Genomic DNA, 25,753 nt, shown 5'->3' on the forward strand with positions numbered 1-25,753 from the left:
CAGAAAATCATAATCTCTTGTCATGAACAGAATCATAACTAAAGGAAAATAAAGCCAACAGAGAAAATTCTTTCTGGGTACTATCACCCACCCAAAGACGCTAGCCGGCTGCTTGCACCTCTGTTTCGAAACGGCAGCATAGCTAGTGTGGAAAGGTGGCTAGAGTCATGCTTCCACAAAAGGAGATTTCTCCTGGCCTACTCAGCATTGACAAGGGCCACAGTTCTCTCCCCAATGCGTGCTGGTGTTATTGATCAGAAAGGCTGGACGCCATGCCACCCAAGTTCACTCTCACATCCTTCTCTTTGTGTAAAACATCTTCACTGTTGTTCTTTGTTCACTATGATACAGTGTTGGAAAGCGTCCCTGTCTGCATTTGTGACCATCTCCTTCACCTCCGGGACAGGGAAGCAGGAATACTCAAACATACCCTTACACACAAGTACAAAATGCCCCCAACAGCTTAAAAAACAAACAAACAAACAAACAAACAAAAACAGCATATGCCTTCCCTGGCTCTTCCCCAAGTCCACAGCTCTGGGACTCTCTGACCTTGGGCAGTTCAATGTTGCTGCCTTTTTGAAAGGAATCACTGCCAGTGTACAACCAAGAACGGCTTCCCCTGAACATCTGAGGAGCCTCTGGGCAGTTTGTCCTTTTCCCTTTCCTCTTTTCAGAGACACCAAGAGGAGAAGGAAGAGCGGGACAGAGACTAGAGGGGTAGAGGCAGGAAAGAGCACAGGGGAGGCGCTGCCTTAGTTTATTTAGCACGGTGTAGGGAAAAAACACTTCGGTGTCTCCTCCTTGGATGCAGTCTGGCACCTACTTCCAATTCTATCATTTTGCAGCAACATAAACTTGGGTGAGTTGCTCATCCTCTCAGAGCTATCATCTCGTCCTCTGCAAAATGGCTCCTGTTGTGAAGATGTCCGAAGTCCCATCAGGTACAAAGCCAGCCAGGCAAGAGAAGAACACTCCCCAGAGATACCTTCTCTACCTCTTTTAGCTTTTCTTAACTTTGGCATCATTCATGGAGGTTCAAAATCTGCCCTCTTCATATTTGTTTATTTGTTTGTTTTGCATCCCAAATCCTGGGTCTCATCTGCAGAGTAAAACAAAGAGAGAGAAAGAGAGAGACAGAGAGAGAGCATGTGCTGTGAATTTTCATAATTTAAGGGTTTCTCCTACGATCTGATTATGGAAAGTGATGTATGGCGTGGAATGACAAGGGAGCAAAGAATAGGGAAAAGACTTTAACCAGCAAGCCCAATAATCAGTCCCTTTTGAATAATCATTAGCAGCCTACTGGAAGCTCCAAGTGCCCCAAAAGGTTTTCGGGATGAGAAAGTAACACCATGAATCTAGAAAATGTGGTACATTTTGTGCATAGATTTTAATTAGAATTCTTGGTTGATTTTGCATCTGAAGTTGGGGAGGTAGGCGAAGGCACAAAGAAAAACAGAGAAACACTTCCCCCTGCTGGCGAGAAGGTAAATAGCAGCATAGATGTAAAAAATTTCCATGAACGTGGATGTAAAAAATTTCCACTCATGCCCTAAATGTTTGCAAAGGATTCACTACGTGCATTTGAATTTAAATTTTATGGAATCCATTTTCCCATCTGAAGCTACCTTCAAAGGTTGTAGAAGTGATCAAAGAACAGGGGCCTGTTTTCCAATGATTCTGTTCTTCACTGGACATTGTTGCTTCTTTTCTTCAACAGGAAATACATTAATATGATTTTAAAATCGAAACAATATACAAATGATATATTGAAAAATGTCACCCCTGTTTCTGCCTTCTTTGCCCATACGTCAGATGCTTTTATTAGATTTTTTATATAAATATAAACAAATATGGCTATATAATCTTTTTCCCTTCTTTCTCATACAATAGGTAGCTACTCAACACTGTTCTGTATATTGTTTTTGTCACCGACCACCCTGTCTCAGAGATGTTTCCATTTCAGGACACTGTAAGCTTCCTCATTCTTTCTTCACCGAGCATTTTAAATACAGAAGGAAAAAAAAAATACACTGCCAGTTGGAAAACCATATACATTGGTTGACTTAATTGCAAAATGTGAATGATTTAAAATTTTTAGCATAGAAATGACCTTCAGCCCACATGACCCACAGACAAGCACCGTCCATGACCCTTTGTAATAAACTTGTCTCCTGCTTAGATTTTTGTTCCGGTCCTCCTGTGAATTAGCATCTCTGCCGTGGTACCCACCGCGTTCCGTGCCAGAACAGAGCTTTGTCACCACTGAACTTTACAAGCTGGCGCTCAGAACTAAAACAGCTTCATGCCACCGAGATTTCTATTTAAAACCCAGGGTGAAGAAAAAAGCCTTTCGCTTCAGCTGAAATGCTCTCGTAAAGGGCAAGACGGAAAATACAAACACCGCTGCCTTTTTACTGGTTGGTTACCACAGCCATCAGCACCTCCCAAGCGTGGCAGTGGGAGCCAGGTTTGGCTTATTTGAAACAGTTAGAAAATGGTGCTTCCAGTGCAGACAGTAAGTCAGTGAGATTGTCAAGGTCAAAGAAAAACCCAATTATCTATAACAAACACTGACCATATAATTAAATTATACCAGTCAGAAAAACGTTTGATCCTCTACAACTGGTTTTTCCAGAAAATTCATCCTCAAAGCAGTCTGCACCATTGGTCAGCATCCAGCTGACCAATTTCCTTTTGTCAGCCAACATCCTGCAACATGCCACTAGTCAATATGTCAGTGCCCACTCACGTTTTTGGGGTCCACCCTAGCAGTCACCTACAGCATCAGTGCGAGCACACAGATATCGTACCATCAAGGAATTGCTTCTCTCTACCCAAGGGCTTTTCTGGCTACAGAAGTACACTCTGGACAGTCCAGGCATGCAAGGCGGGACAGAAGTGCCAGGACATGAAGTTCCCCATGGAGCAATACGGGATGAAACTGGTAGATACATACCATAAATAGTCAGCCTCCTTGCCTCTTGCTGGAGTGATGCTGAAGGGTGTGGTACCCAGACTCTTGGAGGACACAAGTGCAAATGAGCCCCAAATGCTCACAGTAGTGAGCCACTCATTGACACGTTCTATGTTGGCTTTTTTCCTTTTCCACTCTCTTATATTCTTCCTGGGATCACCTCCTATGACAATCTGGGTCCAATCAGGAGGCAGAAAATACACAATAACCCACACAAAGCACGTTGAGTACAAAGTACCATTAACTTGCTAGAGGAACCATAAGATACAAAGAGACTCTGTAAGGCACCCTATGGCTTCAGATGAGTACCCATGGAAGAACCAGCCTTGGGAGGAATCCAGACATCTTTGGAGAAGGTGAGGCTCTGCCCACCAGGGAGCAGAGAAGTCTGCTGCTATGGCCAGACTGGGGCTGGTCCAGAGGTGCTTGTGAGGCCACACTCCAAAGAGCAAGTGAGAAAGCAGACAACTAGAAACTGTCTTAGGGTGTAGAGTCAGGGAGTCCTTCAGAGACTCTGTCTGTGCTGCAGCCTCTGGTTTCCATGTTGAAGGAGCTACACGAAAGTTATGACCACCTTTGCAGAGACTGCAAAGTTGCCAAAGGGCCATGTTTTGGCCTGTGACTGAGGGAGGCCCCACTGGTGCTCTCACACCCTTAGCTGAGCTTCTTCTGGTCCAGAAACGGCAGGAGACCTTCCTCTTTGGCAATATCCCTCCAGCGCCCTGTATCGAGAAGCTTGACATCGTGCTCAGTTTAAAGGAGAAATATTTAAAGGAATTTCTTTATCATGGGCATATATTGAAAGGTGCATCAGAACTGAGAAGCAATAAATTAATAACATAAACTCCTTCCAAATAAACTACTCGCATCGGCATCCTTATCCCGGGGTCTGCTTTTGAAAGAACCCAAATCAGACTTGATTTCAGTCTTGGCTCTGTGACCTCAAGGAAGGAACTTAGCAGCTTTGAGTCCTCACTTTCTGATTTGGAAGATGGAGGTAATAATAAATAATATCCACTGCCCAGGATGTTGAGAGAATGAAGAAAACAGATCACGTACAACTCATCTGGTACAAAACAAGTGCTCAAAAACGTCATCATCAGAATGAGCCCTGGGTGTTACATGCAACTGATGAACCATTAAATTCTACCTCTGAAACTAATGACACACTATATGTTAATTAAACTGAATTTAAATTAAAAACATTTTTTAAACATCATCTTCTGTCTTCCCCCTTTTCAACCTAAGGTTTCTTCTTAGTATCAGGATACACTGAACTACTCAGCCTAAGACATTTTGTCCTTGACTGTGGCTCAGGAAAGCTTTGGTGGGGAAGGGTTTAGAAGGACACTTGGCCCTAGGAAAGGATTGTTTAAAGCATTGGAAACAACAGATAAAGCTAAACTTGTGCTTTTCTGCAGAGAAAAGTTCAAAGGAAGAATTTCCCCAGCAATGTGATGCACCAATTTCTGTGGGCACTTAAATAAATGAAACTTAAAGGGGTATAATAACAGCTACCATGTACTGAGATCTTGCTATGTGCCAGGGATTTGTATTCATGATCTTGCTTAATCCTCCCAGCAAGTCATTAAGGTAAATGTTATTTTTCATCTCAACTTCACAAATGATGAAACAAAAGCTCAGAAAGATTAATCAATTTGCCTAAAATCAGAGCTAGGATTTGAACCCAAGTCTACTTGATTCAATGAGCCAGCTCCAAGTGCAATTATGGACAGAATCTTCATTCAGACCAAGGAGTCAGGAAATTGTGGCTCATGCTTAAATGTATGATTCCAGGGGAAGCGCTCCCTTTCTCAAGATTTCCCCATCCATAGAATGAGTGTGTTGAATTAGAACTGTGGTCCTCATGGAGGAAGTACCAAGGATATTTTGGAAATATGGGGGAATCATTGGCACTGTGATAAGAGGGGACTCACTGGCATTTCATGGTTGAGGACCACGAAGAAAATCCTGATCAATGAAGAATATGTGTCATGCCACATATATCCCACAGAACATTCCAGTAGTTGAAGAAGTTATTTGAACCTAGACCCCAACTCCATTTTATAATAAAGAAAGAAAGCGTCCTTACACAGTTTTTACAATGAATTTTCCAGAACCAATTAAGGGAAGATTATACCTTCTTTTATTAGAAATATTACCAAGAGTTGATTATCACCTGGAAAATCATATCACCAACAACAGTGCAATTTAACACAAAAGCTGCAAGACCTATGAGACCTTTCTCACCTCACTCCGCATTTGGTATGGACCACAGGTAGTGTTGCAGGTATCCGTGTGTCTCATTGTGTCTTCGGATGCAGTCATCACCAGGCATTTGTATATTGGAATCCTCATTACCTTACTATAAATTACTTTCTTTAATTTTTCCTTTGTAGAATAGTTAGAACACTATATTGATTAAAAAGAAAGTAAACAAGGGGCCATGTTTTGGGCTGTGGCTGAGGGAGGCCCCACTGGTGTTCTCACACCCTTAGCTGAGCTTCGTCTGGTCCAGAAATGACAGGAGACCTTCCTCTTTATTATTACTAATAACAATAATAATAATTTTATTATAATAAAAGACAGAGTCTCTGAAGGACTCCCTGACTCTACACCCTAGGATCAGTTTCTAGTTGTCTGCTTTCTCACTTGCTCTTTGGAGTGTGGCCTCACAAGCACCTCTGGACCAGCCCCAGTCTGGCCATAGCAGCAGACTTCTCTGCTCCCTGGTGGGCAGAGCCTCACCTTCTCCAAAGATGTCTGGATTCCTCCCAAGGCTGGTTCTTCCATGGGTACTCATCTGAAGCCATAGGGTGCCTTACAGAGTCTCTTTGTATCTTATGGTTCCTCTAGCAAGTTAATGGTACTTTGTACTCAACGTGCTTTGTGTGGGTTATTGTGTATTTTCTGCCTCCTGATTGGACCCAGATTGTCATAGGAGGTGATCCCAGGTTTACTGTAGACAGGTTGGAACATCTGTGAACTTCATTTCCAGATATTTAAAGAGGCTTTATAAAATATTTTTTTAATAAAAGGGGGAGGGGCTGGTTGGCTCCATTAGTTCAACATCCAACTCTTGATTTGGATTCAGGTCATGATCTCAGGGTCTTGAGAAAGAGCCCTACCTCAGATTCCATGCTCAGCGGGGAGTCTGCTTAAGATTTTCTCTCTCCCCCCTCTCTCTTTCCGTCTCCCCTCCTTGCTCACATTCTCACTCTCTCTCTCTCTCTCAAATAAAATAAATAAATCTTAAAACATTTGTTTTAAAAGGGGTGCTCTGGGCACAGGGAGAGAGATTCTAACCTCTGTTCACTGAAACATGACAGCCCCAATACAAAGCTGAAAACCAAAACTGATAATATGCAAATATTTTCATATACTCACAAACAGCTCATTAGCACTGAGCCTGAGCCAGGAGCTGCTGTGGGTGCTGAGGATGAGCATAGGTGGAGACCTAAGCCCCTGACTCTTTGGAGCTTCCCCTGGAAAAGGAAAACGCTCATATCTACTGAAGTTAAATACTCACCAAACCTGTGGTGTAGTAATTCCACTAGTAGATATAGACTGAAAAGGATAAGAGTACATATTCACCCAAAGATACTACAAGAATGTTGACAGCAGCTTTACTCACAATAAGCAAAAATAGCAAATAATCCAAATGTCCCCCAAGAAGAGATTAGATAAATAAATTGTGATGTATTCATAATAATGGATAAAAAAGACAAAGTACTAGTATGACATGATTAATCTCACAGATATTATGTTGAGCAAAGAAGGAAGACTCAAAAGCAAAATTACTATAAAATGCCATTCTTGTGAAGTTAAAGAACAGTGAAAATTAATCATTGAGGCTAAGTGTCAGAACAGTAGTTATCTCTAGGTGTAGAGGTTACTGACTGAGGGAACCTTCTAGAAAGGTGACAAAGTTCTGTATCTTAATCTCACTGATAGTTATACAGGTGTATTCAAATTACCCAGGTATATTTAAAAAGTCCAGAAGCTGAACACTTAAAATTAGTGCACTTTGACAAACCTTGAAGTTCTTAATTTTACCTCATTTTTTTAAAGGACTTTATTTGAACAGGTTAAAAAATTAGTAACTGCAAATAAAAGGCCTTTGGAATCAGAGTTCTGGGTTCAAGTCTCATTTCCACCACTTCCTACCTTGTGAGAACTTGAGAAATCTACTTAGCCTGTCTGAGCATCAATTTCCTCATTTACAGAATGAGCATAATAACTCAGTTGTCTCCAGTCTGCAGAGAGTATTCTACACATAACACGTGAAAAAGCACCTAATACCTACCAACTATTGTGTTCAATCGCTCTTCATTCCTTCTCCAGGAATTTCACAGTCCCTTAACTTTGACTTCCCCAAAGCAGGGTTTGTGTCTGTGATGGCAAACGTGGGATGGGCTCATCCCCCACTGTCCATTCCCACACCTGAGGATAGGTTAATCAGTGGTGCTCCTCTTCCTTGCTGACCCCTAAAGCCATCTCCACGAGGTGCTCCCTGAAGCTGCACATTCCAGGAGGGCTGGCACATGAAATAAAACCTACGTACCATCCTGACCCAGGTTATATTCATCTTTGCCTTGTCTGTAGCGTCTGGTACAAAGACTTGTCGAGGTTGTGAAAAATGATAAAAGAACTGATATTTATTTAGCATCTAAAGCTCAACAAACTCAGGCCAGGGTTATATATATAGAGATAGTACCTCTTAAATCTTCACAAAAATCTTGTGAAAGAAGCATAATTCTTGTTGAGTAGTCAAAGAAAATGATGTTCAGTCTTACTAAAGTCAGAAGCACCAATTCACAGATCACAGGTGGCTAAGGCAGGTATAAATCCAGGTCAGTCTGTCCCAATACCCAAGGTCTGTCCACCATGACATGCCACACTTCATCAACTATGGAAAACGAATGCATGCCTAACATTAGACAACAGACAATTATGGATGAATCATTCAGAATCGAGAATAAGGAAAATAGACATGCATGATGCCATTAAGAGTGAATTAAAAAGAGAACATAGGAAACAATTTCATGCCAAGAAGTAAATAAAAATAAGTGAGCCCTGATGGTTACAAAGGAGCAACACAGAATCACCAGTCTGCCACAGTAATAATTTATTGGCTGCTAATTCTGCAGATTTGCTTTTTCAAACATGAGCACATGAGGTATTCTGCCAGTGGAGCAGAGAGCGCCTTGGTTAATCCCAGCTGAAGGTCAGCTTCACAATCTCTGCAGAGCCCTGCCTATTTTTCTTGCTTTCAGTTTAGTCTGCTTTCCTGCCATTCCATGTACCTCATCAGAGATCAGATATGGGAAAACAGAGCTGGCCTCTGACAAAACAGAGCTCTTTGTTGGGGAAGACTGAGAAGACCCAGTGTGCACAGGCCCTGTGCCGTTTTGAATCTGGAAATACATATTGTAATGCCTTCTCTCCTGGGGAAGCAGAGGAAACAGGAGAAAAGACAGGGTGGGGTAAGAATGCCAGACTGTTAGAGCCATGAGGACCTGCAGATGCCATTTTGCCCATTTCTCCAAATGCCAGTCATGACTACCATATTCCTATGCCATCTGTACTATTATTTTCTTTTTTTTTTTAAGATTTTTTTTTTTTTTTTTTTTTTTTTGACAGAGAGAGATCACAAGTAGGCAGAGAGGCAGGCAGAGAGCCCGATGTGGGGCTGGATCCCAGGACCCTGAGATCATGACCTGAGCCGAAGGCAGAGGCTTAACCACCGAGCCACCCAGGCGCCCCTGTACTATTATTTTCTTATTCTCTTCCTTTAAATAAGTCCACTTACTTGACTGTATTGACCCTCATCCTAGGATACAGATCAGTGAAATTATACGTTTGATATGCTAGCTGTAGTTTTCCTTACAGATATTAAAATAAATATGATACTTATGAAAGTTAAAAATGTTCATCCAAAATCATGATGAGATATCACCTCACACATGTCAGAATGACTAAATCGAAAACACCAGAAACAACAAGTGTTGGTGAGGATGTGGAGAAAAGGAACCCTTATGCACTGTTGGTGGGAATGTAAATTGGTACAGCCACTGCGGGAAAAGTACGAAGCCTTCCTCAAAAAATTAAAAATAGTAAGAGGACACTTATCATGATAAGCACTAAGTAACATATTGAATTATTGAATAATTATGTTGTACAACTGAAACTCATGTAACACTGTATGTTAAGTATACCTCAATAAAAAAGAAATGAAAAAATTAAATATAGAACTATAATATTATCCAGCAATTCCACTTCCGGGCATTTAGGAATCAAAACCCTATTTCAACAAAATATTTGTCCCCTCACATTCATTACATTATTACTTATAAGAGCCAAGACATGGAAACAACCCAAGTGTCCACTGATGGCTGAAGGAATAGAGAAAATGTGGTCTATATGTAAAATAGAATATTATTCATCATGAAAAAGAACAAAATCCTGCCAATTGTGATAATATGGATGAATCTTCAAGACAGTATGCTAAGTGAAATAAGTAAGACAAAGAATGAATACTTACATGTGGTATCTAAAAACTCTAAACCCATAGATACAGAAATTATATTGGTGGTTACTAGAAGCAGAGTATGAAGGACGGGAGAAAATAGTTATAAAATAAATAAGTCCAGGGGATATAATGTACAGCATAGTGACTATAGTTGATGCTATACTATAGATTTGAAAACTGCTGAGAAAATAGATCTTAAAAAGCTCTCATCATCAGAAAACAAAAATTGAAACTATTGTGGTGATGGATGGTAACTAGATTTATTGTGGTGATCATTTTGTTATATATAAGATATCCAATCATTATGTTGTCACCTGAAATTCATGTCAGGTTATAGGTCAACTGTATTTCAAGAAAAAAAAAAATCATTCAGCCATCTAACATGTAAAATCAACAATGCAACCCCCTAGTGGGACATGTACCATTAACATGTTGACAAAATATTGCTAAAGGTTGTTGGATTCTAGCCTTTCTTTTTTTTCATTACTAGCAGAAATTCAGTGGTACAGGCACCTGGCTGCCTCAGTCAGTAGAGCATTTGACTCTTGAACTCAGAGTCATGAGTTCAAGCCCCACATTGGATATAGAGATTACTAAAAATAAATAAAATAACTTTTTTCCAAAGTGTCCATTTCTAGGGGCACCTGGCTGGCTCAGTTGGTACAGCAGTGACTCTGGATCTCGGGATTGTGAGTTCAAGCCCCACACTGGGCGTAGAACTCACAAAAAATAATTAAAGAAAAATCAGAAGTTTAAAAAAAAAATTTAGTGGTCCTAGGAGATTTTTAAGGAAACCCAGCCTGCCCAGTCCACAGCACAGTGACTCTGATGAAAGAGTAGGGTGGCCAGGAACCCCAACCCTTTAGCATCCACACTGCTGCCACCCCATCCTGAACCTTTGGCTGCCCCTTGTAGATCACATAAAGTGCAAAGAGCAGTACTGGGGACACTTCCTTGAGGAGGAAACTGAGGCACAGAGAAGAGAGCTGATGAGCAAAGACTGAATGTGGAAGTGATTACAGGAAAGATCTTGAGTCTGAGGCCTCTGACATACATCTCGAGATACCTGTATTACCCTGGTGCCTTGCAAAAGCTTCCACACTGGGCCAAGGAGATGGCCCATGGTCTCCCTCCTCCTCTGGCTTCCTCCACACCTCTGGTCTGGAACAACCCTTGAAGCGTGAGAAGAGGCAATCTGAGCCAGGAAGGAAGGTAGAATAGTGGGTTTGGACGACGATGGCTGGAGTGCTACTGTTCCAAACGCTCTTTGCACCAAGAATATACAACCGATGCATGACAGCTTCAGGGAAATAGACACAATTCAAATGCTTCCGGACCATTTGGGCCCCTTGTTCTCCCCTAACAGACACTGAAGCATCTAGAAAAGCACCCACCAGCAAACCCAAATCCTACTCCACAAAGATCCAAGAATAATTGGAGACAACTTCCACATCTCGGTCTCTTTCCTCAACTCCTCCCTTTTCTCCTCACCCTATCCCTCTCCAGCCATGCCTCTCTGGCATCCCTTTCTCAGGATCTTTCTCTCTCAGGGCATCCAGTATCTCTTCACCTGGAGAGCACGCCAGCCTCTGCAGCTCTCCCCACCCACTGTGCTGTTCCACACAACACCAGCAGGGCAGCCCACCCTGCTGGTGAAGGAGTCTTCCTCGTCTGAAGCCTGGAGGTGGGATCATAAACAGCAAAACTCAAACCGTCTTTTTCTGTCCACCAGATTTTAGCTCAATATAAGCAATCATTTTCCAGAGCAAGAAGGAGAGAAATAACACAGGGCCCACAGCCTCCCTTTCAGTGAAGAGCCCCATCACTCTAGCTAATGTGACTCCTCCCAATGGTGATCCTGTATTGGTTAGGGGTCAGGACCACTACACGGACAACTGCATGGGGTGGGGTGTGTGTGTGTGTGTGTAAGAGGAGAGAAGATGACTCAATCGTGGGGTACTCGTTGTCTGGAGTGGCAATTCTGATTAGATGCTGATTAGAATAACTAATTAGTAACAGACATAATAATAAAACATTACAAGTTGCTCATTCCATCTCTTGTTTATTATTCTCAACCACCCTGCGAGGTTGCCATTCATATCAACCCCATTTATGTGGACCAGGTTGCCCAGAAGAGACTGAATTCTAAAATTGGTTGATACTAAGGAAACTACCATCTTGAGTATTTTGTGTGGTTTCTCATGTGAAAAACTTGATCCTACTTTTGGGGCAAGTGGTCCTTTGTCTTGGAAATCACCATTTCAGAAATCCCTCTGGGTTACACATATGCAAAGTAAGTTCATTCCTACCCACAGACTTTGGGAAAGGGGCTGTTTTAGTGGAGAGGGTGCTTGGGAAAAGCTCGTGTTTAGAAGAGAGAGGCTGATTAAGTGGAGTGATAATGGATCTTCTCTCATATATTTTCTTAAAATTTGATTCTTTTTTTTAACATTTTTAAATCTGTATAAATCTACATAGTGGGCCAAGAAGGCTTATGGGAGAAGAGGATTTGGTGTTTACCTACTAATTACATTATTAAGAACACATCCAATGGACAAGGGTGGACACATATGAGGCCAGATAATGGGAAGAAAAAGAAGGATCTCCAAGAGGAAATTCATCAAGAGGGAGGAGTATGGATGACACGTTGTTGGAGCACAGTGCTGGTTCTGAGTCATGAGTGGATGATGCTGTAACTCACAACACTGCTCTCCAGGTACCAGGACATGCCTTAGGAAATAAGATTGCTCTGTGGTGAAGTGGAAGGGCTGGCATCTGATGGGCCATGGACCTGCAATCCAAGCCAGTCAGAGAGTATTCCTAGTCAAAGGTAAGCCAAGAGAAGGACCATCATGCATTGTTCTGAGGGACCATTTCTGCTGACCACAGGGACAGCTCAGCTTCAGCATGGGGACAAGGTTGCCAGGTACTGTTTGATATAGGAAAAGACATTAGAGTTCAAAGCCAACGGCCAAGAAAGAATTCTTGAGACATCTTTGAGGCAAAAAGGTGGTTTTACTAAAGAACAGAGACAGTGTGTAAATCTGGAGACTCACAAACCTGTACCCCTGGGGCTAATAATATATGTTAATAAAAATTAAAAAAACAAAAACAAAAAAAACCAGAGTCAGGACCGGTGGGCAGAAAGAGCTGCACTGGGGTCATGAGGAGTGGCCCATTATATGCTTTCAAGTTGGAAGGGGGTTACGGTAGCCTAAATCTGTAAGAAATTTTGGAAGCAAGGTTTCCAGGACCTTGAGTGGGCTCCTTGTTGTTGGGAAAAGGTCATTTATTACTGTCTAATAAAACCCTAGTCATGAGACCCTTCAAATGCTTGGTCATGCTTGGAGGATGATGACCAACATGCATCTTGAGGGATAAAGGAAATTTCCAAAGCAATTTTTATATGTTAAAGTAGAGTTACAGGATTCTGGGGATTGGGCTAAGATTACCTGTTGCCCTTAGCAAAATATTAGCTGAGTCCCTAGAAGAAGGTCACTCTGCCTGTTTCAAGGACTTGTCAATGAGCTATAGGTGTAGGGAAATTTAGTAATTTTTCTTCTGCCTTTGTTTCCTGCATTACTGTTCTTCTCCCCCAGCAGAACCTCAGTGGGGATTCTTGGGCATCTCATGAAAGGCCCCTGAAGACAAGGGGTGGAACAGGGGAAGAGACAGCACTTCCCGCTAATCTGAGCAGGAGGACTGCAGGTACAAATGGACTGTTAGCAAAGGGAATCATGTTGTATTTCTATGAGCTGTTGAGGTCCAGGGATTTTCAGGTTATGAGCATATGAGCCAACTGAGGCTTAGAGAGGCTTAATAAGAGGATCTCAGCAATTCTTAACCCTCACAACTCACAGAACTACCCAGGGAGCTTCTCAGACAAACTGATGCTGTGTTTGAAACCTAGTCCAACTGAATCAGTCCTCTGGAGTGGAGCCAAGGAATCAACAATTTTTGAAAAGCTCCCTAGGTGAATCTAATGTGTGGCCAGGTTGTGAAGTACAGGACTAATTCAAGATAGAGGAGTAGATGAGAGAAAGTGAGAGAGAGATGCTGCCATTTTATGGATTAGGAAGCTGGGAGCTAGAAATTCAAAGGAGCAGCCCCAGTTCATTCTGTCAATAGCAAAGTCATAGGTCACATCTAGGTCTGTCTGATTGCTGCCCCACATTGATTGTATTCTATCATGTTGCTTTCACAGCTGGAGAATGAGAAAAAGGGAACCAAGACAGACAAAACAACAGAAACACCCTCCAAGACTTCAGCTTCCTACCTGTTAAAAATATCCTTGCAGGAAGTAAAAGGATTTTACGATACTCCTGCATAGCAAGGAAAAGCCACTCAGGCCAGATCAACATATTTCAAGAAAGGCTTCTTTCTCCCCACTTCTTTGTAGCTGGAAATGTCAGGCCAACGCACTGAAGGTATGGAGGACGGAGCTGCATGAAAGGGAGAGAGAACGCAGCTGGTGTGGCTTGGACTCCGAGGGAATCACAGGCACGCCTGCGCTCCCAACCACAAAGAGCTCAGACAGAGACTGCCACCTTGTGGGAGAAATAGTGCAAGACAGGCTGGTCCCAGAGCCTCAGACGTCGCCAGAGATGTGGGACCTCTGGGCACTAGCACTTTCCTCGGAGTGTCTGTGAATACGCAGTGAATTTCAATTAGAGCTTCCCTTAGAATTTCAATCAGAGCTATCATTTATTGAAATCTTACAATGCACCATGTTCTCTAAGCAAGGCCGTTCAAGGGGGCCCTCCAAAAGTCACCCCCACCAACACCAAACACACACAAACCATGGGTTTGGCGGTATTCTCTTCATGACAGCAATGAGGAGACAGACCTAGAGATGTAGATAACTGACTAGCTCAAGTCACAGAGCAAGTAGTGATGAGTCGGGATTCAACCTTGGGCTCAGGATGGGGGGGTGCGGGATGATATGACCCTCATTTGCTATTAGGAATGTGGGGTCCATCTGACTCCAGAACTTTTGGCAGAGTATGTGATGGGGGAAAATGCAGGCAGGAAAATGAATGCCAGCCAAAAACCTGTCCTGGAAACTGTCCCACTCACTGTCTTTTTATGCCCTCTCCTTGGTCTGTAACTGGGCAGAAAACAAGGGTGAACCTGAGGGTCACTTGAGTGATGTACTGGTAAGTATTTTAAAACTGGCTTTGTTGGGGGAACCCTCATTTGTGGCATTTTTCAATGTCTGTGGTATAAATATTCCCACTGTGGCCGATTTCAAGCTACCAACTTGGCATCAACTCCTTCACAAATTTCCTGAAAATTTAACACAAGCTTGTTGTCTGAACTGGCTCCAATATACCTGTGGAATTGATTTGGTCAAAGAAAATAATACTGGGCAGTTAGAAGTAGGGACCACCCCATCCCCCCATCACTCCAAATAACCCAGAGTGTTTTAGCACCCTTCAGTGATCTCATTCAGGTTTCTTCTCACAAGGGCTAATGTGTAATTTACTTCATTTTGGCAGACCCACACAACCGGGTTGTGCGACTGGCATTGTGCACAGAACACTAATGAATGAAAGCTCTGGGTTCCACAGGCTGAAAATCCAAGGGAGTGACATTCCAGACCAGAGGAATAGGTTTCATGAATCAAACTGGAGAAAAGATCCATCCAAGTCAAGACTGGGTTCAATGGATGAAGGAACAAATTAGAACCCCTAAAAATGAAAAAGCAGAGTGAGAGTGGAGATGAACTACATATATATGTGTATATATGCATATACTCTCTCTATATGACTCTCCCACTGGGGGAGAGAAGGTCACAATGAATATTCATCTTTGAAAATCAATATAAACCTAAACAGATAATATTGGGATTTCTATAAAAGAAAAAGGAGTACAGTAAGGGGTACCTGGTGGCTTAGTCAGTTGAGCAAGCAACTCTTGGTTTCAGCTCAGGTCATGATCCTGGGGTCATGAGATCAAGCCCCACATGGGACTCCGCACTCTGTGCATAGTCTGCTTGAGATTCTTTCTCCCTCTTCCTCTGCCCCTCCCCCTGCTCATCCTCGCTCACTCTTTCTCTCTCTCTCTCTCTAAAATAAATAAAAAATAAATAAATAAAAAGGAAGGAAGGAAGGAAGGAGTAAAGAAAGGAAGAAAGGAAGGAAGGGGAGGGAGGAAGGGAGGGAGACAGCAGACCATGGTAACCGGGGATCATGCTTTCCTTTGGATTCAGATTCACTTTGCTGCTTCTTAGAACACTGGGTTAAGTTTGGTCTTCCTGGGAGGAAACAGTGGAGTACCTACCTGCACAGGCTTTGGGGTGACAGCCTGTGGCACTGATCAACTCACGTGACATTTACAAGCCTCAGATTCCTTGTCTGTGGAATGGTGGTATTGATGATACCTTCAAACCCACTTCTCAGGTAAATCGAGTGTGAACATTTATCCACATTTTATTTCAAATTGTCGGCAAGAGAAACTAGTTCAAGAACACTAGTTCAAGAGGTTTTCTTTGAGGAAGAAAGATTTAATAAACACTACTTGACTGGAGGTTTAAAGATGAATGTGTGGTTTACAGATTATTAGAATAGCATCAGGCTTAAAAAAGCATTGTACCTTTGAATATCTGGTTAAAAGTTATTGCATGTATCTAAAGAACAAGAGTTAGCAGAATGGAGTCAATCTAACTTCCCAGAAGGACTCTAAATCACATTAAACTCCATCAGAAAAAAAACACCAGCACTTTATCAGGAAGGCTGGAGCCTTCCCAAAGGGGCTAAAAATCACATCAGCCCACAAAGTTCTGCCCCAGATCAGATTTGGAGTGATTTTCTTTCGTGGTAACCATCACACTGGGCTGCTATGAGGATTAAATGAAGTGCTAACAGCAGTTAACTTCTACTAAATGTGTGTCCTGTGCCAGGACCAGTGGTGAGAACTTGACATCCATTACAAAATAATGTCATTCACTAGTTTAAAATTCTCCAGGGGCTTTTCCTTGCACTTAAGACAAAACACATCTCCTATCCTTGATATCAAAGCCCTACATGGTCTGATTCCATCTGCTACCCCTTTACCCCTTGCCCAATATCCTCCAGCTGCAACGACCTTATTTCTGCTCCTCAAACATGATAAAGCTGAATCCTACCCCAGGACCTTCACACTAGCTGCTCTCCCTGCCAGGGCTGCTTCTCTTCATTTTCTCATAGCTGGCTTCCCTAGGACCTTCAGATTCAGTTCGAGAAAGACCATCCCTAACCTGAAGGCTGCTAGTCCCTCACCCTCGATCATATGGCTCTACTTAATCTTCTGTAGGACACTTATCTCTGTCTGAAATGTTATTTTTGCATTTATTTGATGACCAACTAATTCCACTGGGACAGAAGCACTGTTCTGACAAAGGTTTGTCTGTCTGGCTTACCTGCTTTCCCTCTGACATCTAGAACATTTCCTGAGAGAGCATCTGGGTGGCTCAGTCAGTTAAGCTTCTGCCTTTGGCTCAGGTCATGATCACAGGGTCCTGGGATGGAGTTCCACATTGGGCTCTCTGCTCAGTGGGGAGTCTACTTCGCCCACTCACTCTCCCTTTGTACTTTCTTTCTCTCTCTCTAATAAATAAATAAGATCTTTAAAAAAAAAAAAAAAAGAGCATTTCCTGACATGTAGTAGGAGCCCAAAACATACTTGTGGAATGAATGAATGATATCAATCGTATCTTCTCCTAAACCATGTGGTTGCTCTATTATTCTTTGCATTAAACAAATAAGAAAACAGCACAGAGAGATGTGGAACAATTTGCCCAGTCATACTGCTAGAAACCAGCAAAGCTAAAAATTCAAACCCAGTTGTTGCTCCAAAGCCCTCAGGCTCTACCCCTTCATAGTCATGCCTGTAAAAACAAGCTTCTTCACTCATATAATCTATTTTAGATATTACACATTTAGTCTAGGAAATTGATATAAATCTGCCCGTGCTTTAGACTTTAATCTGTTCTTCTGCATTCATTAGTCAAAGAGCTATGTACTGTTTTATGTTAATCAAAATTAAGAAACATGCTCACTTCAGGAGTGAACATGCCCATATTTGTATGACTATATTTTTCCTATGTCTAACCTTGAAAATAAAGCTTACTAACTTACTTACTCATGCCTTCCACACCCCCTGCCTACCCACTGTCTATCATTTCTTTTAAAACCAGGTTCAAGGCTGTCTTCCTACAGAGTGCTTGCTTCACCTCTGAACTCAGCTTACCCCAGCACCCTTCCACATATGTACACGTTCATTTTTTTCCCATGTTGTCCTCATTTTTTACATGATCTGCACTGCATTTACTTTACTTCAAATATATATTATAATTTAAATTGAAGCTTAAAAAGTAGGTATTGTTTCTACCTGCCAAGCATGTTTTGTCTTTACAGTGAGCACTCTGGCTCCTTGAGAATGGGCCCATGCCCACGGGGCTTCCTGTATTAGGCAAATGTACATGAGACCAACAAGATAGTGGAGAACATCTCTTCAGTTGCCTATTAACAGAAAATGTGAATATATAAATAAAAATGCACCTTCTTCTCTCTTCCTTCCTTGTTGAAATGTCTAGATTTGGGGAACAACACAGATGTTTTCTTTATTGCAAAACTCACTGTTTAACCACGACTGTAACTTGTTCAACATATTTACCACATCAAAGTATGTATTTCAGATCACCTAAAATAGTGGAAATTCAAGTTTACATTCAAGCTAAATGAATCTTGACAGCTAGTCAGGCTTTTTATTTTTTTTTCTTTTTCTTTGAGAAATGTGGTTGGGGAGGCACAGAGGGAGAGGGAGACAATCTTAAGCAGACTGCATGCTCAGCACAGAGCCCAATATAGGGCTGGATCCCATGACCCTGAGATCAAGACCTGAGCTGCAATCAAGTCAGAGACACTCAACCAACTGAGCCACCAAGGTGCCCCAGCTACTCAGGCTTTTATTATCATTTTTTTAAATGGTTACCTGAATCTCACCTGTTAATTATGATCTCACTCTTTTTCACAGAGTATGCAAAACATTTGAATAAGTTCCTAACTTAAATCCAGAGAAGCGCAACCAGTGGTTTAGTATTCATTGCCAAAAATAATGACTGATGACAATTTTATTGTTTTCTTTGAAGAAGTGAGCATTTGTCTTGTCTTTCTCTAACTTTCTCTAACTTTGATATCTCTTGAGGCGTATGGTTCAACTCCATGGAAATCATTCTCTAGGGACACCTGGGTGGCTCAGACAGTTAAGCATCTGCCTTTGGCTCAAGTCATGATCCCAGGGTCCTGGGATCCAGTTCTGCTTCCCCCTCTGCCTGCAACCCTGTATGCATGCTCTCTCACTCTCTCTCTAATAAATAAATTAGAAAGATCATGATCCCAGGGCCCTGGGATCCAGTCTGCTTCTTCCTCTGCCTGCCACTCCCCCCGCTTGTGTGCATCCTCTCCTGCTCTCTCTAACAAATAAATTAATAAAATCTTTAAAAAAAGAAAAAGAAAGAAAGAAAGAAATCCTTCTCAAGTCAAATCTTTGTAGTGAGAAAGTTCCTGCATTTTAAGAGTTGTCCCCACCCAACCCATGGCCTCTCTGAATAACTGAGGCACTAATATGGAAAGAACAATTCATCTGCCTTGAAGAATATCACATCTGCATTGACACTGTGATGCACACCCGCATCGATTAGGAGGAAGTATTGAGGTCAAGGTGGTTTACAAAGGGGTAAACACTGATGAACGTTGGTGTTCATTAGGCTCCTGCACACCTGACACCACTTTTCAGCATCCCTTCCCATCTCTCCCATGACCATAACAAAGCACATTCCATATTAAATCATCAGTTAGGATGATTTTTGCAATTTGTTTCACATAATCAAATGATGACTAGGACAAGTAACTGGGTTGCAGGGATATGGGGAATGCAGGCAGAGCCTTCACTGCCAATCTCTCATCTGTGCTTCACTCGGTGGGTTCACAGATTTTTTCTTTTTTTCTCTCTCACAGACTGACTCAGTCTATGTGGAACAGGACCTAGTAGTTGACTACTCCAGATATGTGTTTACAGCGTGGCCACCAGAGAGGGACACCAGTTACCTTCAAACATCACAAGTTCTAATTTGCACAGCTCAGATCAAGGGCTTAACCCTAGATTGTTAACTGTTGTCTATAAACATCTTTATTTTCCTCATTGTCTACAAAGAACATGAGTCAGTGCCACTTGAATTTAAAGCCAATAAAACTGGCCAATAAAATTGGATGTGACCTGAGATAGCCTAGCTGGCCACCCACACTGCTCCCCATGGCAATGGCTCAATTGGTTCACTATAGTGTGGGCCCACCCTTCAGTCTTGCAAGGCCAGAAGGTGAATATCAGGACATGAAGAATGGATCTGAATCCAGGTAGTTTCACAATTAACCAAGCTCTTTGAGCTTTGTACATTAAAATAACTCCAGGGACTAGAATTAGGCTAAAAAATTAAAATCATTCATGGGGAGAGGTATTTCCACCCAGTGGAGAGATTACTTTGAATCTCTCCAGGTGTTGAACAGCATCTTTTCTTCCTATAATAAACTCCTTTTTTTTTTTTTTAAGATTTTATTTCTTTATTTGACAGAGAGACAGCACAAGAAGGGGGAGCAGCAGGCAGAGGGAAAGGGGGAAGCAGGCTCCCTGCTGAGCAGAGAGCCCAATGTGGGACTCAATCCCAGGACTCTGGAATCATGACTTGATTCCATGATTTGATTCCAAGGCAGACGCTCAACCAACTGAGCCACCCAGGCACCACCCCCCTCCCCTTCTAGTAAAATCCAAATGCAAAGCCAAATATGTCCCAAATGTTACCTAATGATCACAGAGTCACAAGAGGAACAACTAAGATCATCTAATTTAACTTAATAGCTTCCACCTAATAGCTGAAGGGGTTCAGAACAAGTGTTTCCAAAATATGCCACTTTGGCATGAGGATTATTTTGAACTAAAGGTAGTCAAGACCCAGCAGATTCAGGAAAAGCTCTTTACCTCCTCCTCAGCTGCCTAAGCTTACACAGGAAAGGGAGTCTGAAACACAAAGGAAAACTATTACCAGAAGACACTTTTTTTTTGAAAGAATTCAGCTTTTTATTGGACATGTTACAAAAGAGGTTTAGTCAAAAAGACCGAAGTCCCCGTCATCATCAGACTCCTCAGATTCTTCTTTCCTTACTTCCATTTCTTCTCCTCAGATGGGACAGCAGGGTTGAAAGGGGCAGGAGCTCCTACTAGTGCCAGCTGATGGGGCAGGTCTACTAGTGCCTACACTGCAGCTGTGCTGACATCGGCCAAGGTCACTGCAAACAAGCCTGGCCAGAAAGCTTCAACATTTACACCCACTGCTTTACAGCGGGCATTGATCTTATCTTCTGTGACTCTCACCTCATCATCCAGCAGAGTGGATGCAGGTGAGCTCCAAGGGGAGGCCAGATGGGCTGGATGGGCACTGCCAGGCACCATGCTAATCACTGATGAAGGAAGACCTCACTGATGAAGGAGGACCTCACCCCAACATACCCTCACCTTCCTTTGAACAGATGAACACCTTAGTGGCAGCTGAAGAAAGGGGTTAGAGATCCCTTCTTTCCTAAGAAACATACCTGCAGAGCAGGGCAAGCTTTGTTTTCCAAACATCTCTCACCTTTCCACGAATAGCCTTCCTTCCCTTCATATACCCAGACCTCTACCGCTTTCTTCAACTAGGACATTATACAAGCTTCTGTTACCTGGCTGCCCTTCAGGTCTCATATGTTCATAGGGTTCCTGTATGTACAGAATGACATCTGTTTTTCTCCTGTTAAATCTGTCTCATATCCATTTAGTTGTGTGACCAGCCAAATAACCCAGCGGGGAAGAAGGGATAATTCTTCTGACCCTACATACCAAACATATCCTCTCCATAGACAATGCCAATTCTAGACACTTTGGATTCCTTCCTTTCACAGATGCCTGTCAGCCATCTCCCCTCTGAAAATATTCCTTACTCTGAGGTCAAATACTCTTATTACTTAAGTATGCAATTTCTTGCTTATAATCACTATTTTCTCCTCCTCAGAATTTCTACCTAGAATTTCTACCTAGATTCCACCTAGACCTGAGTTGGATTTAAGGTATTCAGATAATATCACATAATTTCTACAGATCTTGCTTTCATTTCTACTTGCCCTAATTTCCTTCCAGGAGGTGTGACTTTTAGTTTTCAGGGCACCACCTATCATCTAGAATATTCAAGAAACATATATATACACTAAAGCTATTTTTAAGATAAAAACAATCGGGTGCCTGGGTAGCTCAGTTGGTTAATCTGCCTTGGGCTCATGTCATGATCCCAGGGGTCCTGAGAGCGAGTCCCACATTAGGCTCCCTGCTCAGCAGGGAATCTGCTTCTCCCTCTGCCCCTCCACCCTGCATCCTCTCTCTCTCTCTCTCACACACACAAAAATAAATAAAATAAAGACAACCATCATGAAGCCTAATTCTTATTACTGAAAAGCTCCTTTCCATCTTTCTAAGCACATAGAGTATCTTTTATTTAAGCCATCTGCTATAATGTCACCTCAATTGTCAAAATAGCCAGCAACTCAGTAACATTAATAGATACTGGCTCCTTAACTTCATAATAAATCTTACTTTTGTTAATCTGATCACTATCATTACCAGTTTAAATCTTAAAAGCTGAGAAATATGAAAAAAGTGATGTCATCTGTGTTAAAGGAGTCTCTTCTTATGAAAAAAAAAAAAAAGTGTTCTCACCAGAAAGCATGGAACAAAAATATGACAAAAAGACTCATTTAAGGGAAAGATAAATGGCCATCAGAGTTTCCCAAACATAGATAAGAAAATTCATATTTTAAAATTCTATCTTGGTATACCCACCATCTCCTTCCCCCAAGACTAAGAGCAATTTTTTCACAAAGTAGCAAATCTGCATGTATCTTAATGGACAGTTTAATGTTAACTGATGGGCTACATCACAGAATATTTCTAACAGAAATGAAATAAACATCCCATAATAAATTAACATCTATTATGCACATAGTATATACCCAGTACCATACTAAAGACCTGGTTTTCTACCTTGATTATATTCTCATTTATGGCACACTCTGACCCTTTTCCTTTATACCCTGACCTCTGCTCAACATGCAGAGCTTCCCCCTTTCTCTCTGTCCAAATTCCACCCGTTCTATTGGGGGGGGGGGTGGTAGCAGGGAGGCAGAGGAGAAAATCTCAGATGCCAGGCTTGATCTCACAACCCTGAGATCATGACCTGAGCTGAAATCAAGAGTCAGAGGCCTAGGGGCTCTTGGGTGGCTCAGTTGGTTGAGTGCCTACCTTCGGCTTAAGTCATGACTCCAGATTCCTGGAATTGAGCCCCAGGTCAGGTTCCCTGCTCAGAGGGGAGCCTGCAGTTCCCCGAGCTTGTGTGTGTTCTCTCTCATGAATAAATATCTTTACAAAAGAGAGATGCTTAACCAACTGAGCCACAGAGGCGTCCCACAACTCCAACCATTCTTAGTGATTTACTTCATCTGGGATGCATATTACAAACCACCAACATTTATATGACTTGGCTACCCTGTGAATTAAACATTATTTCCTCTGTTCAGAGAAGTAACTTGTCATCTAGTGAATGGCACTTCTTCAATACAGACTTCCCAACTGGAAGGTCTCACAACCACACCTTTTGCTATGTCCTTCCAGCCCAGGGATTAGCAAACTTTTCCTATAGATGGCCATATGGTAACTCGTCTCACCTTTGCCAACCAGTCTCCATCTCAACTGTAGCCTTGCAGCCAAGGAAGCCAGACAATTGAAACCAAGCAAACCCAACAGGTGTGGCTATGTTCCAAATTAATCTTTATAAAGACAGGTAAACAGGATTAGGTCTGTGGCTTGTCTAGTCTGATGTTTCTCAGATGGTGATCCCTCAGCATTTGCTGAAAAGTGAATCTTGGGTCCTGACCCACACCTACCAGATTAGACTCTGGGCATGGGGCTGGCACTGTGTGTTGACCAGCCCTCCAGATTTATGAGGCATGCTAAAGTTTGAGAGCCACTGCTAATGTTCCAGATTACCCACACAGGACTCTCCTATCACATAAAGTATGAATAACTAAGGTGACAGATATGTCCCACGTCACCAGAAAGTGTCCATTCCCTGCATCCCACTCCTCCTGACTTCTCTCCTTCTCTGGATTTCCTGCCCCAATATCCCAGGGGCTTATGTAGCCTAGTCCTGGTTCTCTGCAGCCATTCCCACTATCTTGCTGTCCCAGTTCCATCATCCATTCTCCTACCAGCTAGGTCTCAACTGCCTTCTTGAATTCTGCAGCTCTTCCAGGTAACATATGCTCACACAGCCCCCATTTCCAAAGCACCCCTACTCTTGAGCACTCCTAGAATGGCAAGGAATGAGGTTTCCAGTGTCTGCGAAATGTTGCCCAGGAACCACCCATCCCACTTTCTAGCTTATCATCCCCCTGCACTGCCCCACCTCCATGTTCTGACCCCGGAGCATGAAGGCAATTCTTTCAAGCTCCTTCAAGACAAAAAGCAATCCCCCTTTCACATTCACATTTTTTTTTTATTTCTTTTCAGCGTAATAGTATTCATTGCTTTTGCACCACACCCAGTGCTCCATGCAATAGTGCTCTCCCTAACACCCACCACCTTGTTCCCCCAACCTCCCACCCCACCCCCACCCCCGCCCCTTCAAGACCCTCAGGTTGTTTTTCAGAGTCCACAGTCTCTCATGGTTCACCTCCCCTTCCAATTTCCCTCAACTCCCTTATCCTCTCCATCTCCCCATGTCCTCCATTTTATTTGTTATGCTCCACAAATAAGTGAAACCATATGATAACTGACTCTCTCTGCTTAACTTATTTTTCACTCAGCATAATCTCTTCCAGTCCATCCATGTTGATACGAAAGTTGGGTATTCATCCTTTCTGATAGAGACATAGTACTCCATAGTATATATGGATGACATCTTCTTTATCCATTCATCCGTTGAAGGGCATCTTGGTTCTTTCCACAGTTTGGTGACTGTGGCCATTGCTGCTATAAACATTGGGGTACAGATGGCCCTTCTTTTCACTACATCTGTATCTTTGGGGTAAATACCCAGTAGTGCAATTACAGGGTCATAGGGAGGCTCTATTTTTAATTTCTTGAGGAATCTCCACACTGTTCTCTAAAGTGGCTGCACCAACTTGCATTCCCACCAACAGTGTAAGAGGGTTCCCCTTTCTCCACATCTTCTCCAACACATGTTGTTTCCTGTCTTGCTAATTTTGGCCATTCTAACTGGTGTAAGGTGGTATCTCAATGTGGTTTTAATGTGAATCTCCCTGATGGCTAGTGATGATGAGCATTTTTTCATGTGTCTGATAGCCATTTGTATGTCTTCATTGGAGAAGTGTCTGTTCATATCTTCTTCCCATTTTTTGATATGATTATCTGTTTTGTTGAGTTTGAGGAGTTCTTTATAGATCCTGGAAAAATCTGTGATCACCAAGACAGCATGGTACTGGCATAAAAACAGACACATAGACCAGTGGAACAGAGTGGAGAGCCCAGATATGGACCCTCAACTCTATGGTCAAATAATCTTCGACAAAACAGGAAAAAATATTCAATGGAAAAAAGACAGTCTCTTCAATAAATGGTGCTGGGAAAACTGGACAGCTATATGTAGAAGAATGAAACTCGACCATTCTCTTACACCATACACAAAGATAAACTCAAAATGGATAAAAAGACCTCAATGTGAGACAGGAATCCATCAGAATCCTAGAGGAGAACATAGGCAGTAACCTCTTTGATATCAGCCACAGCAACTTCTTTCAAGATATGTCTCCAAAGGCCAAGGAAACAAAAGCGAAAATGAACTTTTGGGACTTCATCAAGATCAAAAGCTTCTGCACAGCAAAGGAAACAGTCAACAAAACAAAAAGGCAACCCACGGAATGGGAGAAGATATTTGCAAATGACAGTACAGACAAAAGGTTGATATCACATTCACATCTGATAACGCTCTGCCCAACTATTATCTCCACCTGTACTGGTGATTTTACACTGCAGCAGAAATAGAGGGATAGCTGTGAGCTTGGAGTTTGCTATGGAAAGGCAAATAATACTTGTCCTCTTCCATACAACCTTAAAAAAACTGTCACAAGAACTTAATGGAAGCTTGAACCCCACCTAAAAACATG

At 42.3% G+C, this 25,753-nt stretch overlaps 1 long non-coding RNA gene across 1 annotated transcript in view; it reads right to left on the reverse strand.

The window, feature by feature from the left end:
- Positions 1 to 744: 744 nt before the first annotated feature.
- The window catches only part of LOC123936739, a 28,810-nt gene continuing 3,801 nt past the window's right edge, over positions 745 to 25,753 (reverse strand). The window contains exon 2 of the long non-coding RNA XR_006817383.1: positions 745 to 1,102. This is a non-coding gene — a long non-coding RNA (uncharacterized LOC123936739). The remainder of the gene's footprint in view (positions 1,103 to 25,753) is intronic.

Source organism: Meles meles, chromosome 2 (genome assembly GCF_922984935.1).
Source record: "Meles meles chromosome 2, mMelMel3.1 paternal haplotype, whole genome shotgun sequence".
In the NCBI taxonomy this organism is placed as follows: Eukaryota; Metazoa; Chordata; class Mammalia; order Carnivora; family Mustelidae; genus Meles; species Meles meles.